We start from the raw sequence: 23,477 nt of genomic DNA, 5'->3' as shown, positions 1-23,477 counted from the left end.
TATTTTTTTCATGTGCTGGCCCCTCATTATAGAAAAAAATTTGTTTATTGTACTTACGCTATTTCCCGCATATTGGGTAACACAAGGAAACGGGCGTTTAATGGCCAAAACCTTCATATGCACTTTTTTTTTTTTCCGCTGTCTCCCGCTTTTGCGAGATAGCGAAAGGGAAACAGAGAAAGAAATGCCCCCCCCCACCCCCATACACATGCCTTGATTCAATCCATGCGATGTAAACCCCGGATCCCAAAATTGCCCCCAATTCACTTTTTTTTCTTGCCCCCCTTTCCCCCTCCTGCATGTTAGGCCCCCGTCCAAAATATTTTTTTCACCCCCATTTTTCCACCTCCTTTGGTCCCCTTTTCTCCTGTTCCCTCCCCCTCCGAACATTACCCTTTTGGTCAATCTTTCCTCACTCATTCTCTCCTTTGTGACCAACCATTTCAAACACCTCTTCTGCTCTCTCAACCTCGTCTTTTATTTCCACCATCTCTCTTACCCTTTTATTACCTGCTCAATCAAAACACCTCACACCACATACTGTCTTCAAACATCTCATTTCCAACACATCCACCCTCTTCCGCACAGCTCTATCTATAGCCCACGCCTCGCAACCATATAACATTGTTGGAACCACTATTCCTTCAAACATACCCATTTTTGCTTTCCGAGATAGTGTTCTCGCCTTCCACACATTCTTCAATGCTCTCAGAACTTTCGCTTCCTCCCCCACCCTGTGACTCACTTCCGCTTCCATGCTTCCATCCGCTGCCAAATCCACTCCCAGATATCTAAAACACTTCACTTCCTCCAGTTTTTCTCCATTCAAACTAACCTCCCAGTAGACTTTTCACTCAATCCTACTGAACCTAATAACGTTGCTCTTATTCACATTTCCTCCCCAACTTTCTTATTTCACACACTTTACCAGTCTCAGTCACCAACTTCTGCAGTTTCTCTCCTGAATCGGCCACCAACGCTGCATCTTCAACAAACAACAACTGACTCACTTCCCAAGCTCTCTCATCCACAACAGACTGCATACCTGCCCCTCTTTCCAAAACTCTTGCATTCACCTCCCTAACAACCCCATCCATAAACAAATTAAACAACCATGGAGACATCATGCACCCCTGCCACAAACCGACATTCAATGGGAACCAGTCACTTTTCTCTCTTCCTGCTCTTACACATGCCTTACATCCTTGGAAAAAAAAATTTTTCACTGCTTGTAAGAACTTACTTCCCACACTTTATACTCTTAGAACCTTCCACAAAGCATCTCTGTCAACCCTATCATATGCCTTCTCCAGATCCATAAAATTCATATAGAAATCCATCTGTTTTTTCTAAGTATTACTCGCATACATTCTTGAAAGCAAACACCTGATCCACACATCCCGTACCACTTCTGAAACCACACTGCTCTTCCCCAGTCTGATGCTCTGTACATGCCTTTACCCTCTCAATCAATGCCCTCCCATATAATTTCCCAGGAATATTCAACATACTTATTAACATATTTACGTATATTATTTTTCATGTGCTGGTCCCTCAGTTATAGAACAAAATTGTTTATTGTACTTACTGCTATTTCCCGCATCATTGAGGTAACACAAGGAAACAGGCGATTAATGGCCAAACCATTCATATGCACACATATAATTATAAACGCCCCTAGCCGCACATATACATACATGTATACACATGTATACATTCATACTTGCTGCCTTCATCTATTTCTGTCGCTACCCCGCCAACATTGTTGGAACCACTATTCCTTCAGACATACTTATTTTTCCCCAAGATAATGGTCTTCCTGACATTCCTCAACGCTCCCAGAACCTTTGCTCCCTCCCCCACCTTGTGACTCATTTCTACTTTCACAGCTAAGTCCATTCCAGGTTATCTAAACCACTTCACTTCCACCAGTTTGTCTCCATTCAAACTTACCTACCATTTAACTTGTCCCTCAACCCTATTGAACCTAATAACCTTGCTCTTATTCACATCAAACTCTGAACTTTCTCATTTCACACTTTACCAAACTGTCACCAGCCTGTGCAGTTTCTCACCCGAATCAGCCACCAGCAAACAACAAGTGACTCACTTCCCAAGCCCTCTTATCCTGAATAGACTGCATACTTGCCCCTTTCTCCAAAACTCTCTCATTCACCTCCCTAACCACTTCATCCACAAAGGAATTAAACGGCCATGGGGACATCACGCACTCTCCTCCTACTTGTCCACATGCCCTGATAAAAACTTTTCACTGCTTCTGCCAACTTACCTCCCACACCATATACTCTTAAAACCTTCCACAAAGCATCTCTATCAACCCTATCATATGCCTTTTCTAGAGCCATAAGTGTTACTTACAAATCCATCTTTTTTTGAGGTATTTCTCACATAGATTTTTCAAAGCAAACACCTGATCCACACATCCTCTACCACTTCTGAAACCACACTGCTCTTATTCAGTCTGATGCTCTGTACATGCCTTTACTCTCCTCCCATATAATTTCCCAGCAATACTCAACAACCTTATGCCTCTGTAATTTGAACACTTGCCTTTATCCCCTTTGCCTTAGTACAGTGGCACTGTGCATGCATTCTGCCAATCCTCAGACTTTACCACGATCCATACGTAAATTGAATATCCTTACCGACCAATCAACAACAGAGTGACCTCCTTTTTTGATAAATTCCACATCAGTACCTTCCTAATGTGCCAACTTTCATCTTCTGCAAAGCTTTCGCTACCTCTTCTATGTTTATCAAACCATTCTCCCTGAACCTCTCAGTTTGCACACCACCCCAACTAAAATGCCTTATATCTTCCACTCTATCACTCTATCATTCTCTCCATGTGACTAGACCATTTCAAAACACCCTCTTCTATTCTCTCAACCACACTCTTTATTACCACACATCTCTCTTGCCCTTTCATTACCTGCTCAATCAAAACACTTCACACCACATACTGTCTTCAAACAACTCATTTCCAACACATCCACCCTCTTCCGCACAGCTCTATCTATAGCCCACACCTCGCAACCATATAACATTGTTGGAACCACTATTCCTTCAAACATACCCATTTTTGCTTTCCGAGATAGTGTTCTCGCCTTCTGCACATTCTTCAATGCTCTCAGAACTTTCGCCCCCTCCCCCACCCTGTGACTCACTTCCGCTTCCATGTTTCCATCCGCTGCCAAATCCACTCCCAGATATCTAAAACACTTCACTTCCTCCAGTTTTTCTCCATTTAAACTTACCTCCCAGTAGACTTTTCCCTCAATCCTACTGAACCTAATAACGTTGCTCTTATTCACATTTCCTCCCCAACTTTCTTATTTCACACACTTTACCAGTCTCAGTCACCAACTTCTGCAGTTTCTCACCCAAATCAGCCACCAACGCTGCATCTCCAACAAACAACAACTGACTCACTTCCCAAGCTCTCTCATCCACAAAAGACTGCATACTTGCCCCTCTTTCCAAAACTCTTGCATTCACCTCCCTAACAACCCCATCCATAAACAAATTAAACAACCATGGAGACATCATGCACCCATGCCACAAACCGACGTTCAAGGGGAACCAGTCACTTTCCTCTCTTCCTTCTCTTACACATTCCTTACATCCTTGGAAAAAAGAATTTTCACTGCTTGTAAGAACTTACCTCCCACACTTTATACTCTTAGAACCTTCCACAAAGCATCTCTGTCAACCCTATCATATGCCTTCTCCAGATCCATAAAATTCATATAGAAATCCATCTGTTTTTCTAAGTATTACTCGCATACATTCTTGAAAGCAAACATCTGATCCACACATCCCCTACCACTTCTGAAACCACACTGCTCTTCCCCAGTCTGATGCTCTGTACATACCCTCTCAATCAATGCCCTCCCATATAATTTCCCAGGAATATTCAACATACTTATTAACATATTTACGTATATTATTTTTCATGTGCTGGTCCCTCAGTTATAGAACAAAATTGTTTATTGTACTTACTGCTATTTCCCGCATCATTGAGGTAACACAAGGAAACAGGCGATTAATGGCCAAACCATTCATATGCACATTTTTTTTTTTCCGCTGTCTCCCGCGTTTGCGAGATAGCGCAAGGAAACAGATGAAAGAAATGGCCCAACCCACCCCCATACACATGCCTTGATTCAATCCACTGACAGCATGTCAACCCCGGTATACCACATTGCTCCAATTCACTCTATTCTTTGCCCTCCTTTCACCCTCCTGCATGTTCAGGCCCCGATCACACAATATCTTTTTCACTCCATCTTTCCACCTCCAATTTGGTCTCCCTCTTCTCCTCGTTCCCTCCACCTCCGACACATATATCCTCTTGGTCAATCTTTCCTCACTCATTCTCTCCATGTGACCAAACCATTTCAAAACACCCTCTTCTGCTCTCTCAACCTCGCTCTTTTTATTTCCACACATCTCTCTTACCCTTACGTTACTTACTCGATCAAACCACCTCACACCACACATTGTCCTCAAACATCTCATTTCCAGCACATCCATCCTCCTGCGCACAACTCTATCCATAGTCCACGCCTCGCAACCATACAACATTGTTGGAACCACTATTCCTTCAAACATACCCATTTTTGCTTTCCGAGATAATGTTCTCGACTTCCACACATTCTTCAAGGCTCCCAGAATTTTCGCCCCCTCCCCCACCCTATGATCCACTTCCGCTTCCATGGTTCCATCCGCTGCCAGATCCACTCCCAGATATCTAAAACACTTCACTTCCTCCAGTTTTTCTCCATTCAAACTCACCTCCCAATTGAATTGACCCTCAACCCTACTGTACCTAATAACCTTGCTCTTATTCACATTTACTCTTAACTTTCTTCTTTCACACACTTTACCAAACTCAGTCACCAGCTTCTGCAGTTTCTCACATGAATCAGCCACCAGCGCTGTATCATCAGCGAACAACAACTGACTCACTTCCCAAGCTCTCTCATCCCCAACAGACTTCATACTTGCCCCTCTTTCCAAAACTCTTGCATTCACCTCCCTAACAACCCCATCCATAAACAAATTAAACAACCATGGAGACATCACACACCCCTGCCGCAAACCTACATTCACTGAGAACCAATCACTTTCCTCTCTTCCTACAGGTACACATGCCTTACATCCTCGATAAAAACTTTTCAGTGCTTCTAACAACTTGCCTCCCACACCATATATTCTTAATACCTTCCACAGAGCATCTCTATCAACTCTATCATATGCCTTCTCCAGATCCATAAATGCTACATACAAATCCATTTGCTTTTCTAAGTATTTCTCACATACATTCTTCAAAGCAAACACCTGATCCACACATCCTCTACCACTTCTGAAACCACACTGCTCTTCCCCAATCTGATGCTCTGTACATGCCTTCACCCTCTCAATCAATACCCTCCCATATAATTTGCCATATATATGCACATATATAATTATAAACGCCCCTAGGCGCACATATACATACATATGCATATCAACATATACATACATGTATACACATGTATACATTCATACTTGCTGCCTTCATCTATTTCTGTCGCTACCCCGCCAACATTGTTGGAACCACTATTCCTTCAGACATACTTATTTTTCCCCAAGATAATGGTCTTCCTGACATTCCTCAACACTCCCAGAACCTTTGCTCCCTCCTCCACCTTGTGACTTATTTCTACATTCACAGCTAAGTCCATTCCAGATTATCTAAACCACTTCACTTCCACCAGTTTGTCTCCATTCAAACTTACCTACCATTTAACTTGTCCCTCAACCCTATTGAATCTAATAACTTTGCTCTTATTCACATCAAACTCTGAACTTTCTCATTTCACACTCTACCAAACTGTCACCAACCTGTGCAGTTTCTCACCCGAATCGGCCACCAGCAAACAACAAGTGACTCACTTCCAAAGCCCTCTTATCCAGAAGAGACTGCATACATGCCCCTTTCTCCAAAACTCTCTCATTCACCTCCCAAACCACTTCTTCCACAAAGAAATTAAACGGCCATGGGGACATCACGCACTCTCCTCCTACTTGTCCACATGCCTTGATAAAAACTTTTCACTGCTTCTGCCAACTTACCTCCCACACCATATACTCTTAAAACCTTCCACAAAGCATCTCTATCAACCCTATCATATGCCTTTTCTAGAGCCATAAGTGTTACTTACAAATCCATCTTTTTTTGAGGTATTTCTCACATGAATTTTTCAAAGCAAACACCTAATCCACACATCCTCTACCACTTCTGAAACCACACTGCTCTTATTCAGTCTGATGCTCTGTACATGCCTTTACTCTCCTCCCATATGATTTCCCAGCAATACTCAACAACCTTATGCCTCTGTAATTTGAACACTTGCCTTTATCCCCTTTGTCTTAGTACAATGGCACTGTGCATGCATTCTGCCAATCCTCAGACTTCACTGTGATCCATACATGAATTGAATATCCTTACCAACCAATCAAAAACAGAGTGACCTTCTTTTTTGATAAATTCCACATCAGTACCATCCTAACGTGCCAACTTTCATCTTCTGCAAAGCTTTTGCTACCTCTTCTATGTTTATCAAACCATTCTCCCTGAACCTCTCAGTTTGCACACCACCCCGACCAAAATGCCTTATATCCTCCACTCTATCACTCTATCATTCTCTCCATGTGACCAGACCATTTCAAAACACCCTCTTCTGCTCTCTCAACCACACTCTTTATTACCACACATCTCTCTTACCCTTTCATTACCTGCTTAATCAAAACACCTCACACCACATACTGTCTTCAAACATCTCATTTCCAACACATCCACCCTCTTCTGCACAGGTCTATCTATATCCCACGCCTCGCAACCATATAACATTGTTGGAACCACTATTCCTTCAAACATACCCATTTTTGCTTTCCGAGATAGTGTTCTCGCCTTCCACACATTTTTCAGTGCCCTCAGAACTTTCGCCCCCTCCCCCACCCTGTGACGCACTTCCGCTTCCATGTTTCCATCCGCTGCCAAATCCACTCCCAGATATCTAAAACACTTCACTTCCTCCAGTTTTCTTCATTTAGACTTACCTCCCAGTAGACTTTCCCCTCAATCCTACTGAACCTAATAATGTTGCTCTTATTCACGTTTCCTCCCCAACTTTCTTATTTTACACACTTTACCAGTCTCAGTCACCAACTTCTGTAGTTTCTCACCCAAATCAGCCACCAACGCTGCATCTCCAACAAACAACAACTGACTCACTTCCCAAGCTCTCTCATCCACAACAGACTGCATACTTGCCCCTCTTTCCAAAACTCTTGCATTCACCTCCCTAACAACCCCATCCATAAACAAATTAAACAACCACGGAGACATCATGCACCCCTGCCGCAAACCGACATTCAATGGGAACCAGTCACTTTTCTCTCTTCCTGCTCTTACACATGCCTTACATCCTTGGAAAAAAAATTTTTCACTGCTTTTAAGAACTTACTTCCCACACTTTATACTCTTAGAACCTTCCACAAAGCATCTCTGTCAACCCTATCATATGCCTTCTCCAGATCCATAAAATTCATATAGAAATCCATCTGTTTTTCTAAGTATTACTCGCATACATTCTTGAAAGCAAACACCTGATCTACACATCCCCTACCACTTCTGAAACCACACTGCACTTCCCCAGTCTGATGCTCTGTACATGCCTTAACCCTCTCAATCAGTGCCCTCCCACATAATTTCCCAGGAATATTCGACATACTTATGAACATATTTACGTATATTATTTTTCATGTGCTGGTCCCTCACTTATAGAACAAAATTGCTTATTATACTTACTGCTATTTCCCGCATCATTGAGGTAACACAAGGAAACAGACGATTAATGGCCAAACCATTCATATGCACATATATAATTATAAACGCCCCTAGGTACACATATACATACATATGCATATCAACATATACATACATGTATACACATGTATACATTCATACTTGCTGCCTTCATCTATTTCTGTCGCTACCGTGCCAACATTTTTGGAACCACTATTCCTTCATACATACTTATTTTTCCCCAAGATAATGGTCTTCCTGACATTCCTCAATGCTCCCAGAACCTTTGCTCCCTCCTCCACCTTGTGACTCATTTCTACTTTCACAGCAAAGTCCATTCCAGGTTATCTAAACCACTTCACTTCCACCAGTTAGTCTCCATTCAAACTTACCTACCATTTAACTTGTCCCTCAACCCTATTGAACCTAATAACCTTGCACTTTTTCACATCAAACTCTGAACTTTCTCATTTCACACTTTACCAAACTGTCACCAACCTGTGCAGTTTCTCACCCAAATCAGCCACCAGCAAACAACAAGTGACTCACTTCCCAAGCTCTCTTATCCAGAAGAGACTGCATACTTGCCCCTTTCTCCAAAACTCTCCCATTCACCTCCCTAACTACTTCATCCACAAAGAAATGAAACGGCCATGGGGACATCATGCACTCTCCTCCTACTTGTCCATATGCCTTGATAAAAACTTTTCACTGCTTCTGCCAACTTACCTCCCACACCATATACTCTTAAAACCTTCCACAAAGCATCTCTATCAACCCTATCATATGCCTTTTCTAGAGCCATAAGTGTTACTTACAAATCCATCTTTTTTTGAGGTATTTCTCACATAGATTTTTCAAAGCAAACACCTGATCCACACATCCTCTACCACTTCTGAAACCACACTGCTCTTATTCAGTCTGATGCTCTGTACATGCCTTTACTCTCCTCCCATATAATTTCCCAGCAATACTCAACAACCTTATGCCTCTGTAATTTGAACACTTGCCTTTATCCCCTTTGTCTTAGTACAATGGCACTGTGCATGCATTCTGCCAATCCTCAGACTTCACTGTGATCCATACATAAATTGAATATCCTTACCAACCAATCAAAAACAGAGTGACCTCCTTTTTTGATAAATTCCACATCAGTACCATCCTAACGTGCCAACTTTCATCTTCTGCAAAGCTTTTGCTACCTCTTCTATGTTTATCAAACCATTCTCCCTGAACCTCTCACTTTGCACACCACCCCGACCAAAATGCCTTATATCCTCCACTCTATCACTCTATCATTCTCTCCATGTGACCAGACCATTTCAAAACACCCTCTTCTGCTCTCTCAACCACACTCTTTATTACCACACATCTCTCTTACCCTTTCATTACCTGCTTAATCAAAACACCTCACACCACATACTGTCTTCAAACATCTCATTTCCAACACATCCACCCTCTTCTGCACAGGTCTATCTATATCCCACGCCTCGCAACCATATAACATTGTTGGAACCACTATTCCTTCAAACATACCCATTTTTGCTTTCCGAGATAGTGTTCTCGCCTTCCACACATTTTTCAGTGCCCTCAGAACTTTCGCCCCCTCCCCCACCCTGTGACGCACTTCCGCTTTCATGTTTCCATCCGCTGCCAAATCCACTCCCAGATATCTAAAACACTTCACTTCCTCCAGTTTTTCTTCATTTAGACTTACCTCCCAGTAGACATTTCCCTCAATCCTACTGAACCTAATAACGTTGCTCTTATTCACGTTTCCTCCCCAACTTTCTTATTTTACACACTTTACCAGTCTCAGTCACCAACTTCTGTAGTTTCTCACCCGAATCAGCCACCAACGCTGCATCTCCAACAAACAACAACTGACTCACTTCCCAAGCTCTCTCATCCACAACAGACTGCATACTTGCCCCTCTTTCCAAAACTCTTGCATTCACCTCCCTAACAACCCCATCCATAAACAAATTAAACAACCACGGAGACATCATGCACCCCTGCCGCAAACCGACATTCAATGGGAACCAGTCACTTTTCTCTCTTCCTGCTCTTACACATGCCTTACATCCTTGGAAAAAATTTTTTTCACTGCTTTTAAGAACTTACTTCCCACACTTTATACTCTTAGAACCTTCCACAAAGCATCTCTGTCAACCCTATCATATGCCTTCTCCAGATCCATAAAATTCATATAGAAATCCATCTGTTTTTCTAAGTATTACCTGCATACATTCTTGAAAGCAAACACCTGATCTACACATCCCCTACCACTTCTGAAACCACACTGCACTTCCCCAGTCTGATGCTCTGTACATGCCTTTACCCTCTCAATCAATGCCCTCCCATATAATTTCCCAGGAATATTCGACATACTTATTAATATTTTTTTTTTTTTTTCAAACTATTCGCCATTTCCCGCGTTAGCGAGGTAGCGTTAAGAACAGAGGACTGGGCCATTGAGGGAATATCCTCACCTGGCCCCCTTCTCTGTTCCTTCTTTTGGAAAATTAAAAAAAATTGAGAGGGGAGGATTTCCAGCCCCCCGCTCCCTCCCCTTTTAGTCGCCTTCTACGACACGCAGGGAATACGTGGGAAGTATTCTTTCTCCCCTATCCCCATGGAAAGTATATATATATATATATATATATATATATATATATTTTTTTTTTTTTTTATACTTTGTCGCTGTCTCCCGCGTTTGCGAGGTAGCGCAAGGAAACAGACGAAAGAAATGGCCCAACCCCCCCCCCCCATACACATGTACATACACACGTCCACACACGCAAATATACATACCTACACAGCTTTCCATGGTTTACCCCAGACGCTTCACATGCCTTGATTCAATCCACTGACAGCACGTCAACCCCGGTATACCACATCGCTCCAATTCACTCTATTCCTTGCCCTCCTTTCACCCTCCTGCATGTTCAGGCCCCGATCACACAAAATCTTTTTCACTCCATCTTTCCACCTCCAATTTGGTCTCCCTCTTCTCCTCGTTCCCTCCACCTCCGACACATATATCCTCTTGGTCAATCTTTCCTCACTCATTCTCTCCATGTGCCCAAACCATTTCAAAACACCCTCTTCTGCTCTCTCAACCACGCTCTTTTTATTTCCACACATCTCTCTTACCCTTACGTTACTTACTCGATCAAACCACCTCACACCACACATTGTCCTCAAACATCTCATTTCCAGCACATCCATCCTCCTGCGCACAACTCTATCCATAGCCCACGCCTCGCAACCATACAACATTGTTGGAACCACTATTCCTTCAAACATACCCATTTTTGCTTTCCGAGATAATGTTCTCGACTTCCACACATTTTTCAAGGCTCCCAAAATTTTCGCCCCCTCCCCCACCCTATGATCCACTTCCGCTTCCATGGTTCCATCCGCTGACAGATCCACTCCCAGATATCTAAAACACTTCACTTCCTCCAGTTTTTCTCCATTCAAACTCACCTCCCAATTGACTTGACCCTCAACCCTACTGTACCTAATAACCTTGCTCTTATTCACATTTACTCTTAACTTTCTTCTTCCACACACTTTACCAAACTCAGTCACCAGCTTCTGCAGTTTCTCACATGAATCAGCCACCAGCGCTGTATCATCAGCGAACAACAACTGACTCACTTCCCAAGCTCTCTCATCCCCAACAGACTTCATACTTGCCCCTCTTTCCAAAACTCTTGCATTTACCTCCCTAACAACCCCATCCATAAACAAATTAAACAACCATGGAGACATCACACACCCCTGCCGCAAACCTACATTCACTGAGAACCAATCACTTTCCTCTCTTCCTACAGGTACACATGCCTTACATCCTCGATAAAAACTTTTCAGTGCTTCTAACAACTTGCCTCCCACACCATATATTCTTAATACCTTCCACAGAGCATCTCTATCAACTCTATCATATGCCTTCTCCAGATCCATAAATGCTACATACAAATCCATTTGCTTTTCTAAGTATTTCTCACATACATTCTTCAAAGCAAACACCTGATCCACACATCCTCTACCACTTCTGAAACCACACTGCTCTTCCCCAATCTGATGCTCTGTACATGCCTTCACCCTCTCAATCAATACCCTCCCATATAATTTGCCATATATATGCACATATATAATTATAAACGCCCCTAGGCGCACATATACATACATATGCATATCAACATATACATACATGTATACACATGTATACATTCATACTTGCTGCCTTCATCTATTTCTGTCGCTACCCCGCCAACATTGTTGGAACCACTATTCCTTCAGACATACTTATTTTTCCCCAAGATAATGGTCTTCCTGACATTCCTCAACACTCCCAGAACCTTTGCTCCCTCCTCCACCTTGTGACTTATTTCTACATTCACAGCTAAGTCCATTCCAGATTATCTAAACCACTTCACTTCCACCAGTTTGTCTCCATTCAAACTTACCTACCATTTAACTTGTCCCTCAACCCTATTGAATCTAATAACTTTGCTCTTATTCACATCAAACTCTGAACTTTCTCATTTCACACTCTACCAAACTGTCACCAACCTGTGCAGTTTCTCACCCGAATCGGCCACCAGCAAACAACAAGTGACTCACTTCCAAAGCCCTCTAATCCAGAAGAGACTGCATACTTGCCCCTTTCTCCAAAACTCTCTCATTCACCTCCCTAACCACTTCTTCCACAAAGAAATTAAACGGCCATGGGGACATCACGCACTCTCCTCCTACTTGTCCACATGCCTTGATAAAAACTTTTCACTGCTTCTGCCAACTTACCTCCCACACCATATACTCTTAAAACCTTCCACAAAGCATCTCTATCAACCCTATCATATGCCTTTTCTAGAGCCATAAGTGTTACTTACAAATCCATCTTTTTTTGAGGTATTTCTCACATGAATTTTTCAAAGCAAACACCTAATCCACACATCCTCTACCACTTCTGAAACCACACTGCTCTTATTCAGTCTGATGCTCTGTACATGCCTTTACTCTCCTCCCATATGATTTCCCAGCAATACTCAACAACCTTATGCCTCTGTAATTTGAACACTTGCCTTTATCCCCTTTGTCTTAGTACAATGGCACTGTGCATGCATTCTGCCAATCCTCAGACTTCACTGTGATCCATACATGAATTGAATATCCTTACCAACCAATCAAAAACAGAGTGACCTTCTTTTTTGATAAATTCCACATCAGTACCATCCTAACGTGCCAACTTTCATCTTCTGCAAAGCTTTTGCTACCTCTTCTATGTTTATCAAACCATTCTCCCTGAACCTCTCAGTTTGCACACCACCCCGACCAAAATGCCTTATATCCTCCACTCTATCACTCTATCATTCTCTCCATGTGACCAGACCATTTCAAAACACCCTCTTCTGCTCTCTCAACCACACTCTTTATTACCACACATCTCTCTTACCCTTTCATTACCTGCTTAATCAAAACACCTCACACCACATACTGTCTTCAAACATCTCATTTCCAACACATCCACCCTCTTCTGCACAGGTCTATCTATATCCCACGCCTCGCAACCATATAACATTGTTGGAACCACTATTCCTTCAAACATACCCATTTTTGCTTTCCGAGATAGTGTTCTCGCCTTCCACACATTTTTCAGTGCCCTCAGAACTTTCGCCCCCTCCCCCACCCTGTGACGCACTTCCGCTTCCATGTTTCCATCCGCTGCCAAATCCACTCCCAGATATCTAAAACACTTCACTTCCTCCAGTTTTCTTCATTTAGACTTACCTCCCAGTAGACTTTCCCCTCAATCCTACTGAACCTAATAATGTTGCTCTTATTCACGTTTCCTCCCCAACTTTCTTATTTTACACACTTTACCAGTCTCAGTCACCAACTTCTGTAGTTTCTCACCCAAATCAGCCACCAACGCTGCATCTCCAACAAACAACAACTGACTCACTTCCCAAGCTCTCTCATCCACAACAGACTGCATACTTGCCCCTCTTTCCAAAACTCTTGCATTCACCTCCCTAACAACCCCATCCATAAACAAATTAAACAACCACGGAGACATCATGCACCCCTGCCGCAAACCGACATTCAATGGGAACCAGTCACTTTTCTCTCTTCCTGCTCTTACACATGCCTTACATCCTTGGAAAAAAAATTTTTCACTGCTTTTAAGAACTTACTTCCCACACTTTATACTCTTAGAACCTTCCACAAAGCATCTCTGTCAACCCTATCATATGCCTTCTCCAGATCCATAAAATTCATATAGAAATCCATCTGTTTTTCTAAGTATTACTCGCATACATTCTTGAAAGCAAACACCTGATCTACACATCCCCTACCACTTCTGAAACCACACTGCACTTCCCCAGTCTGATGCTCTGTACATGCCTTAACCCTCTCAATCAGTGCCCTCCCACATAATTTCCCAGGAATATTCGACATACTTATGAACATATTTACGTATATTATTTTTCATGTGCTGGTCCCTCACTTATAGAACAAAATTGCTTATTATACTTACTGCTATTTCCCGCATCATTGAGGTAACACAAGGAAACAGACGATTAATGGCCAAACCATTCATATGCACATATATAATTATAAACGCCCCTAGGTACACATATACATACATATGCATATCAACATATACATACATGTATACACATGTATACATTCATACTTGCTGCCTTCATCTATTTCTGTTGCTACCGTGCCAACATTTTTGGAACCACTATTCCTTCATACATACTTATTTTTCCCCAAGATAATGGTCTTCCTGACATTCCTCAATGCTCCCAGAACCTTTGCTCCCTCCTCCACCTTGTGACTCATTTCTACTTTCACAGCAAAGTCCATTCCAGGTTATCTAAACCACTTCACTTCCACCAGTTAGTCTCCATTCAAACTTACCTACCATTTAACTTGTCCCTCAACCCTATTGAACCTAATAACCTTGCACTTTTTCACATCAAACTCTGAACTTTCTCATTTCACACTTTACCAAACTGTCACCAACCTGTGCAGTTTCTCACCCAAATCAGCCACCAGCAAACAACAAGTGACTCACTTCCCAAGCTCTCTTATCCAGAAGAGACTGCATACTTGCCCCTTTCTCCAAAACTCTCCCATTCACCTCCCTAACTACTTCATCCACAAAGAAATGAAACGGCCATGGGGACATCATGCACTCTCCTCCTACTTGTCCATATGCCTTGATAAAAACTTTTCACTGCTTCTGCCAACTTACCTCCCACACCATATACTCTTAAAACCTTCCACAAAGCATCTCTATCAACCCTATCATATGCCTTTTCTAGAGCCATAAGTGTTACTTACAAATCCATCTTTTTTTGAGGTATTTCTCACATAGATTTTTCAAAGCAAACACCTGATCCACACATCCTCTACCACTTCTGAAACCACACTGCTCTTATTCAGTCTGATGCTCTGTACATGCCTTTACTCTCCTCCCATATAATTTCCCAGCAATACTCAACAACCTTATGCCTCTGTAATTTGAACACTTGCCTTTATCCCCTTTGTCTTAGTACAATGGCACTGTGCATGCATTCTGCCAATCCTCAGACTTCACTGTGATCCATACATAAATTGAATATCCTTACCAACCAATCAAAAACAGAGTGACCTCCTTTTTTGATAAATTCCACATCAGTACCATCCTAACGTGCCAACTTTCATCTTCTGCAAAGCTTTTGCTACCTCTTCTATGTTTATCAAACCATTCTCCCTGAACCTCTCACTTTGCACACCACCCCGACCAAAATGCCTTATATCCTCCACTCTATCACTCTATCATTCTCTCCATGTGACCAGACCATTTCAAAACACCCTCTTCTGCTCTCTCAACCACACTCTTTATTACCACACATCTCTCTTACCCTTTCATTACCTGCTTAATCAAAACACCTCACACCACATACTGTCTTCAAACATCTCATTTCCAACACATCCACCCTCTTCTGCACAGGTCTATCTATATCCCACGCCTCGCAACCATATAACATTGTTGGAACCACTATTCCTTCAAACATACCCATTTTTGCTTTCCGAGATAGTGTTCTCGCCTTCCACACATTTTTCAGTGCCCTCAGAACTTTCGCCCCCTCCCCCACCCTGTGACGCACTTCCGCTTTCATGTTTCCATCCGCTGCCAAATCCACTCCCAGATATCTAAAACACTTCACTTCCTCCAGTTTTTCTTCATTTAGACTTACCTCCCAGTAGACATTTCCCTCAATCCTACTGAACCTAATAACGTTGCTCTTATTCACGTTTCCTCCCCAACTTTCTTATTTTACACACTTTACCAGTCTCAGTCACCAACTTCTGTAGTTTCTCACCCGAATCAGCCACCAACGCTGCATCTCCAACAAACAACAACTGACTCACTTCCCAAGCTCTCTCATCCACAACAGACTGCATACTTGCCCCTCTTTCCAAAACTCTTGCATTCACCTCCCTAACAACCCCATCCATAAACAAATTAAACAACCACGGAGACATCATGCACCCCTGCCGCAAACCGACATTCAATGGGAACCAGTCACTTTTCTCTCTTCCTGCTCTTACACATGCCTTACATCCTTGGAAAAAATTTTTTTCACTGCTTTTAAGAACTTACTTCCCACACTTTATACTCTTAGAACCTTCCACAAAGCATCTCTGTCAACCCTATCATATGCCTTCTCCAGATCCATAAAATTCATATAGAAATCCATCTGTTTTTCTAAGTATTACCTGCATACATTCTTGAAAGCAAACACCTGATCTACACATCCCCTACCACTTCTGAAACCACACTGCACTTCCCCAGTCTGATGCTCTGTACATGCCTTTACCCTCTCAATCAATGCCCTCCCATATAATTTCCCAGGAATATTCGACATACTTATTAATATTTTTTTTTTTTTTTCAAACTATTCGCCATTTCCCGCGTTAGCGAGGTAGCGTTAAGAACAGAGGACTGGGCCATTGAGGGAATATCCTCACCTGGCCCCCTTCTCTGTTCCTTCTTTTGGAAAATTAAAAAAAATTGAGAGGGGAGGATTTCCAGCCCCCCGCTCCCTCCCCTTTTAGTCGCCTTCTACGACACGCAGGGAATATGTGGGAAGTATTCTTTCTCCCCTATCCCCATGGAAAGTATATATATATATATATATATATATATATATATATATATATATATATATATATATATATGTATATATTTTTTTTTATTATACTTTGTCGCTGTCTCCCGCGTTTGCGAGGTAGCGCAAGGAAACAGACGAAAGAAATGGCCCAACCCCCCCCCATACACATGTATATACATACGTCCACACACGCAAATATACATACCTACACAGCTTTCCATGGTTTACCCCAGACGCTTCACATGCCCTGCTTCAATCCACTGACAGCACGTCAACCCCGGTATACCACATCGCTCCAATTCACTCTATTCCTTGCCCTCCTTTCACCCTCCTGCATGTTCAGGCCCCGATCACACAAAATCTTTTTCACTCCATCTTTCCACCTCCAATTTGGTCTCCCTCTTCTCCTTGTTCCCTCCACCTCCGACACATATATCCTCTTGGTCAATCTTTCCTCACTCATCCTCTCCATGTGCCCAAACCACTTCAAAACACCCTCTTCTGCTCTCTCAACCACGCTCTTTTTATTTCCACACATCTCTCTTACCCTTACGTTACTCACTCGATCAAACCACCTCACACCACACATTGTCCTCAAACATCTCATTTCCAGCACATCCATCCTCCTGCGCACAACTCTATCCATAGCCCACGCCTCGCAACCATACAACATTGTTGGAACCACTATTCCTTCAAACATACCCATTTTTGCTTTCCGAGATAATGTTCTCGACTTCCACACATTCTTCAAGGCTCCCAGGATTTTCGCCCCCTCCCCCACCCTATGATCCACTTCCGCTTCCATGGTTCCATCCGCTGCCAGATCCACTCCCAGATATCTAAAACACTTCACTTCCTCCAGTTTTTCTCCATTCAAACTCACCTCCCAATTGACTTGACCCTCAACCCTACTGTACCTAATAACCTTGCTCTTATTCACATTTACTCTTAACTTTCTTCTTCCACACACTTTTCCAAACTCAGTCACCAGCTTCTGCAGTTTCTCACATGAATCAGCCACCAGCGCTGTATCATCAGCGAACAACAACTGACTCACTTCCCAAGCTCTCTCATCCCCAACAGACTTCATACTTGCCCCTCTTTCCAAAACTCTTGCATTTACCTCCCTAACAACCCCATCCATAAACAAATTAAACAACCATGGAGACATCACACACCCCTGCCGCAAACCTACATTCACTGAGAACCAATCACTTTCCTCTCTTCCTACACGTACACATGCCTTACATCCTCGATAAAAACTTTTCACTGCTTCTAACAACTTTCCTCCCACACCATATATTCTTAATACCTTCCACAGAGCATCTCTATCAACTCTATCATATGCCTTCTCCAGATCCATAAATGCTACATACATTTCTCACCCGAATCAGCCACCAACGCTGCATCTCCAACAAACAACAAATATATATATATATATTTTTTTTTTTTCTTTCTTTCTTTTTTTCATACTATTTGCCATTTCCCACACTAGCAAGGTAGCATTAAGAACAGAGGACTGAGCCTTTGAGGTAATATCCTCACTAGGCCTCTTCTCTGTCCCTTCTTTTGGAGAACTGAAAAAACAAGAGGGGAGGATTTCCAGCCCCCCCTCCTCGTATTCTAACTTTCTAAAAGAGGAAACAGAAGAAGGAATCACGCGGGGAGTGCTCATCCTCCTCAAAGGCTCAGAGTGGGGTTTCTAAATGTGTGTGGATGTAGCCAAGATGAGTAAAAAGGAGAGATAGGTGGTATGTTTGAGGAAAGGAACCTGGATGTTTTGGCTCTGAGTGAAACGAAGCTCAAGGGTAAAGGGGAAGAGTGGTTTGGGAATGTCTTGGGAGTAAAGTCAGGGGTTAGTGAGAGGACAAGACCAAGGGAAGGAGTAGCACTACTCCTGAAACAGGAGTGGTGAGAGTTTGTGATAGAGTGTAAGAAAGTAAACTCTAGATTGATATGGGTAAAACTGAAAGTTGATGGAGAGAGATGGGTGATTATTGGTGCATATGCACCTGGGCATGAGAAGAAAGATCATGAGAGGCAAGTGTTTTGGGAGCACCTGAATGAGTGTGTTAGTGGTTTTGATGCACGAGACCGGGTAATAGTGATGGGTGATTTGAATGCAAAGGTGAGTAATGTGGCAGTTGAGGGAATAATTGGTATACATGGGGTGTTCAGTGTTGTAAATGGAAATGGTGAAGAGCTTGTAAATTTACGTGCTGAAAGAGGACTGGTGATTGGGAATACCTGGTTTAAAAAGAGAGATATACATAACTTTATGTATGTATATTTACATATATTATTTTTCATGTGCTGGTCCCTCACTTATAGAACAAAATTGCTTATTATACTTACTGCTATTTCCCGCATCATTGAGGTAACACAAGGAAACAGACGATTAATGGCCAAACCATTCATATGCACATATATAATTATAAATGCCCCTAGGTACACATATACATACATATGCATATCAACATATACATACATGTATACACATGTATACATTCATACTTGCTGCCTTCATCTATTTCTGTCGCTACCGTGCCAACATTTTTGGAACCACTATGCCTTCATACATACTTATTTTTCCCCAAGATAATGGTCTTCCTGACATTCCTCAATGCTCCCAGAACCTTTGCTCCCTCCTCCACCTTGTGACTCATTTCTACTTTCACAGCAAAGTCCATTCCAGGTTATCTAAACCACTTCACTTCCACCAGTTAGTCTCCATTCAAACTTACCTACCATTTAACTTGTCCCTCAACCCTATTGAACCTAATAACCTTGCACTTTTTCACATCAAACTCTGAACTTTCTCATTTCACACTTTACCAAACTGTCACCAACCTGTGCAGTTTCTCACCCAAATCAGCCAAGTGACTCACTTCCCAAGCTCTCTTATCCAGAAGAGACTGCATACTTGCCCCTTTCTCCAAAACTCTCCCATTCACCTCCCTAACCACTTCATCCACAAAGAAATGAAACAGCCATGGGGACATCATGCACTCTCCTCCTACTTGTCCATATGCCTTGATAAAAACTTTTCACTGCTTCTGCCAACTTACCTCCCACACCATATACTCTTAAAACCTTCCACAAAGCATCTCTATCAACCCTATCATATGCCTTTTCTAGAGCCATAAGTGTTACTTACAAATCCATCTTTTTTTGAGGTATTTCTCACATAGATTTTTCAAAGCAAACACCTGATCCACACATCCTCTACCACTTCTGAAACCACACTGCTCTTATTCAGTCTGATGCTCTGTACATGCCTTTACTCTCCTCCCATATAATTTCCCAGCAATACTCAACAACCTTATGCCTCTGTAATTTGAACACTTGCCTTTATCCCCTTTGCCTTAGTACAGTGGCACTGTGCATGCATTCTGCCAATCCTCAGACTTCACCGTGATCCATACATAAATTGAATATCCTTACCAACCAATCAAGAACAGAGTGACCTCCTTTTTTGATAAATTCCACATCAGTACCATCCTAACGTGCCGACTTTCATCTTCTGCAAAGCTTTCACTACCTCTTCTATGTTTATCAAACCATTCTCCCTGAACCTCTCAGTTTGCACACCACCCCGACCAAAATGCCTTATATCTTCCACTCTATCATCTAACACATTCAACGAACCTTCAAAATACTCACTCCTTACTTCATCATTACTTGCTATCACTTCCCCATTTGTCCCCTTCACCCATGTTTCCATTTGTTCTATTGTCTTATGCACATTATTTACCTCCTTCCTATACATCTTGTTATTTTCCTGAAATTTAATGACACACACTCACCCAAACTCTCATTCGCCCTCTTTTTTCATCTCGTGCATCTTTCCCTTGTCCTGCTGCCACCTTTCTCTTGACCTCTTGCCGCTTTCTTTTATACATCTTCCTGTCATTTCCACTACTTCCCTGGGAGAATCTTCCACATGCCTTCTCTTCTCTCTTACTTCTTCATCCCACCACTCATTACCCTTTCTAGTCCGCCCACCTCCCACCTTTTGCTTCCCACAAGCATCTTTTGCACAAGCCATCACTTTTCGTAGGTACATCCCATTTCTCCCCCGCTCCTCTTTTATAAACCAGGTATTATCCTGATATCACTTGAATGATGATGGAAGTCTGTATTTTATGTAAAGGAGTCAACAGATTTGAAATACCATGGTTATATGAATTATATTAGACCAAACTAGTAGCATTTACTTCAATTACAAGAATAATCTTGATTTCACAGATATCAAGGAGGACATCTGCTAGATATCCCATTGACAAAGGCAATGGAAGGAGCCACTTGGAACAAACACAGACACACCAGGATCATTAACAGGTTTTTCACGTATTTAAAAATATATATTAGATTTTTAAATCTTTCTTTCTTTTCTTTCATACTATTTGCCATTTCCCGCCTCAGCGAGGTAGCGTTAAGAACAGAGGACTGGGCCTCTGAGGAAACATCCTCACCCGGCCCCCTTCTCTGTTCCTTTGGAAAATTAAAAAAAAAATGAGAGGGGAAGATTTCCAGCCCCCCGCTCCCTTCCCTTTTAGTCGCCTTCTACGACACGCAGAGAGTACGTGGGAAGTATTCATTCTCCCTTTGTCCCCTTTGTTCCCACGCATTCCTCACATGTCGTAGAAGGCGACTAAAGGGGAAGGGAGCGGGGGGCCAGAAACTCTCCCCTCCTTGTATTTTAACTTTCTAAAAGGGGAAACAGAAGAAGGAGTCACGCGAGGAGTGCTCATCCTCCTCGAAGGCTCAGATTGGGGTGTCTAAATGTGTGTGGATGTAACCAAGATGAGAAAGAAGGAGAGATAGGTAGTATGTTAGAGGAAAGGAACCTGGATGTTTTGGCTCTTGAGTGAAACGAAGCTAAGGGGTAAAGGGGAAGAGTGGTTTGGAAATGTCTTGGGAGTAAAGTCAGGGGTTAGTAAGAGGACAAGAGCAAGGGAAGGAGTAGCACTACTCCGGAATCAGGAGTTGTGGGAGTATGTGATAGAGTGTAAGAAAGTAAATTCTAGATTGATATGGGTAAAATTGAAAGTTGATGGAGAGAGAGGGGTGATTATTGGTGCATATGCACCTGGGCATGAGAAGAAAGATCATGAGAGGCAAGCGTTCTGGGAGCAGCTGAATGAGTGTGTTAGTGGTTTTGATGCACAAGACCGGGTTATAGTGATGGGTGATTTGAATGCAAAGGTGAGTAATGTGGCAGTTGAGGGAATAATTGGCATACATGGAGTGTTCAGTGTTGTAAATGGAAATGGTGAAGAGCTTGTAGATTTATGTGCTGAAAAAGGACTGGTGATTGGGAATACCTGGTTTAAAAAGTGAGATATACATAAGCATACGTATGTAAGTAAGAGAGACGGCCAGAGAGGGTTATTGGATTACGTGTTAATTGATAGACGCATGAAAGAGAGACTTTTGGATGTTAATGTGCTGAGAGGTGCAACTGGAGGGATGTCTGATCATTATCTTGTGGAGGCGAAGGTGAAGATTTGTAGGGGTTTTCAGAAAAGAAGAGAGAATGTTGGGGTGAAGAGAGTGGTGAGAGTAAGTGAGCTTGGGAAGGAGACTTGTGTGAGGAAGTACCAGGAGAGACTGAGTACAGAATGGAAAAAGGTGAGAACAAAGGAGGTAAGGGAAGTGGGGGAGGAATGGGATGTATTTAGGGAAGCAGTGATGGCTTGCGCAAAAGATGCTTGTGGTATGAGAAGCGTGGGAGGTGGGTTGATTAGAAAAGGTAGTGAGTGGTGGAATGAAGAAGTAAGATTATTAGTGAAAGAGAAGAGAGAGGCATTTGAACAATTTTTGCAGGGAAAAAGTGCAAATAAGGGGGAGAGGTATAAAAGAAAGAGGCAGGAGGTCAAGAGAAAGGTGCAAGAGGTGAAAAAGAGGGCAAATGAGAGTTGGGGTGAGAGAGTATCATTAAATTTCAGGGAGAATAAAAAGATGTTTTGGAAGGAGGTAAATAAAGTGCGTAAGACGAGGGAGCAAATGGGAACTTTGGTGAAGGGGGCTCATGGGGAGGTGATAACAAGTAGTGGTGATGTGAGAAGGAGATGGAGTGAGTATTTTGAAGGTTTGTTGAATGTGTTTGATGATAGAGTGGCAGATATAGGATGTTTTGGTCGAGGTGGTGTGTAAAGCGAGAGGGTTAGGGAAAATGATTTGGTAAATAGAGAAGAGGTAGTAAAAGCTTTGTGGAAGATGAAAGCCGGCAAAGCAGCAGGTTTGGATGGTATTGCAGTGGAATTTATTAAAAAATGGGGTGACTGTATTGTTGACTGGTTGGTAAGGTTATTTAATGTATGTATGATTCATGGTGAAGTGCCTGAGGATTGGCAGAATGCTTGCATAGTGCCATTGTACAAAGGCAAAGAGGATAAGAGTGAGTGCTCAAA

General features: G+C 42.4%; 1 long non-coding RNA gene across 1 annotated transcript in view; it reads left to right on the top strand.

Annotated features, from left to right (window-relative positions):
- The window catches only part of LOC139765368 (uncharacterized), a 159,704-nt gene that overhangs the window by 111,390 nt on the left and 24,837 nt on the right, over window positions 1-23,477 (top strand). Inside the window, exon 2 of the long non-coding RNA XR_011716656.1 lies at window positions 21,310-21,402. This is a non-coding gene — a long non-coding RNA (uncharacterized lncRNA). The remainder of the gene's footprint in view (window positions 1-21,309; window positions 21,403-23,477) is intronic.

The sequence above is a fragment of the Panulirus ornatus genome, chromosome 54, assembly GCF_036320965.1.
Source record: "Panulirus ornatus isolate Po-2019 chromosome 54, ASM3632096v1, whole genome shotgun sequence".
In the NCBI taxonomy this organism is placed as follows: Eukaryota; Metazoa; Arthropoda; class Malacostraca; order Decapoda; family Palinuridae; genus Panulirus; species Panulirus ornatus.
Note: the sequence above shows the minus strand (reverse complement) of the source record. Positions and strands in the feature narration are given on the sequence as shown.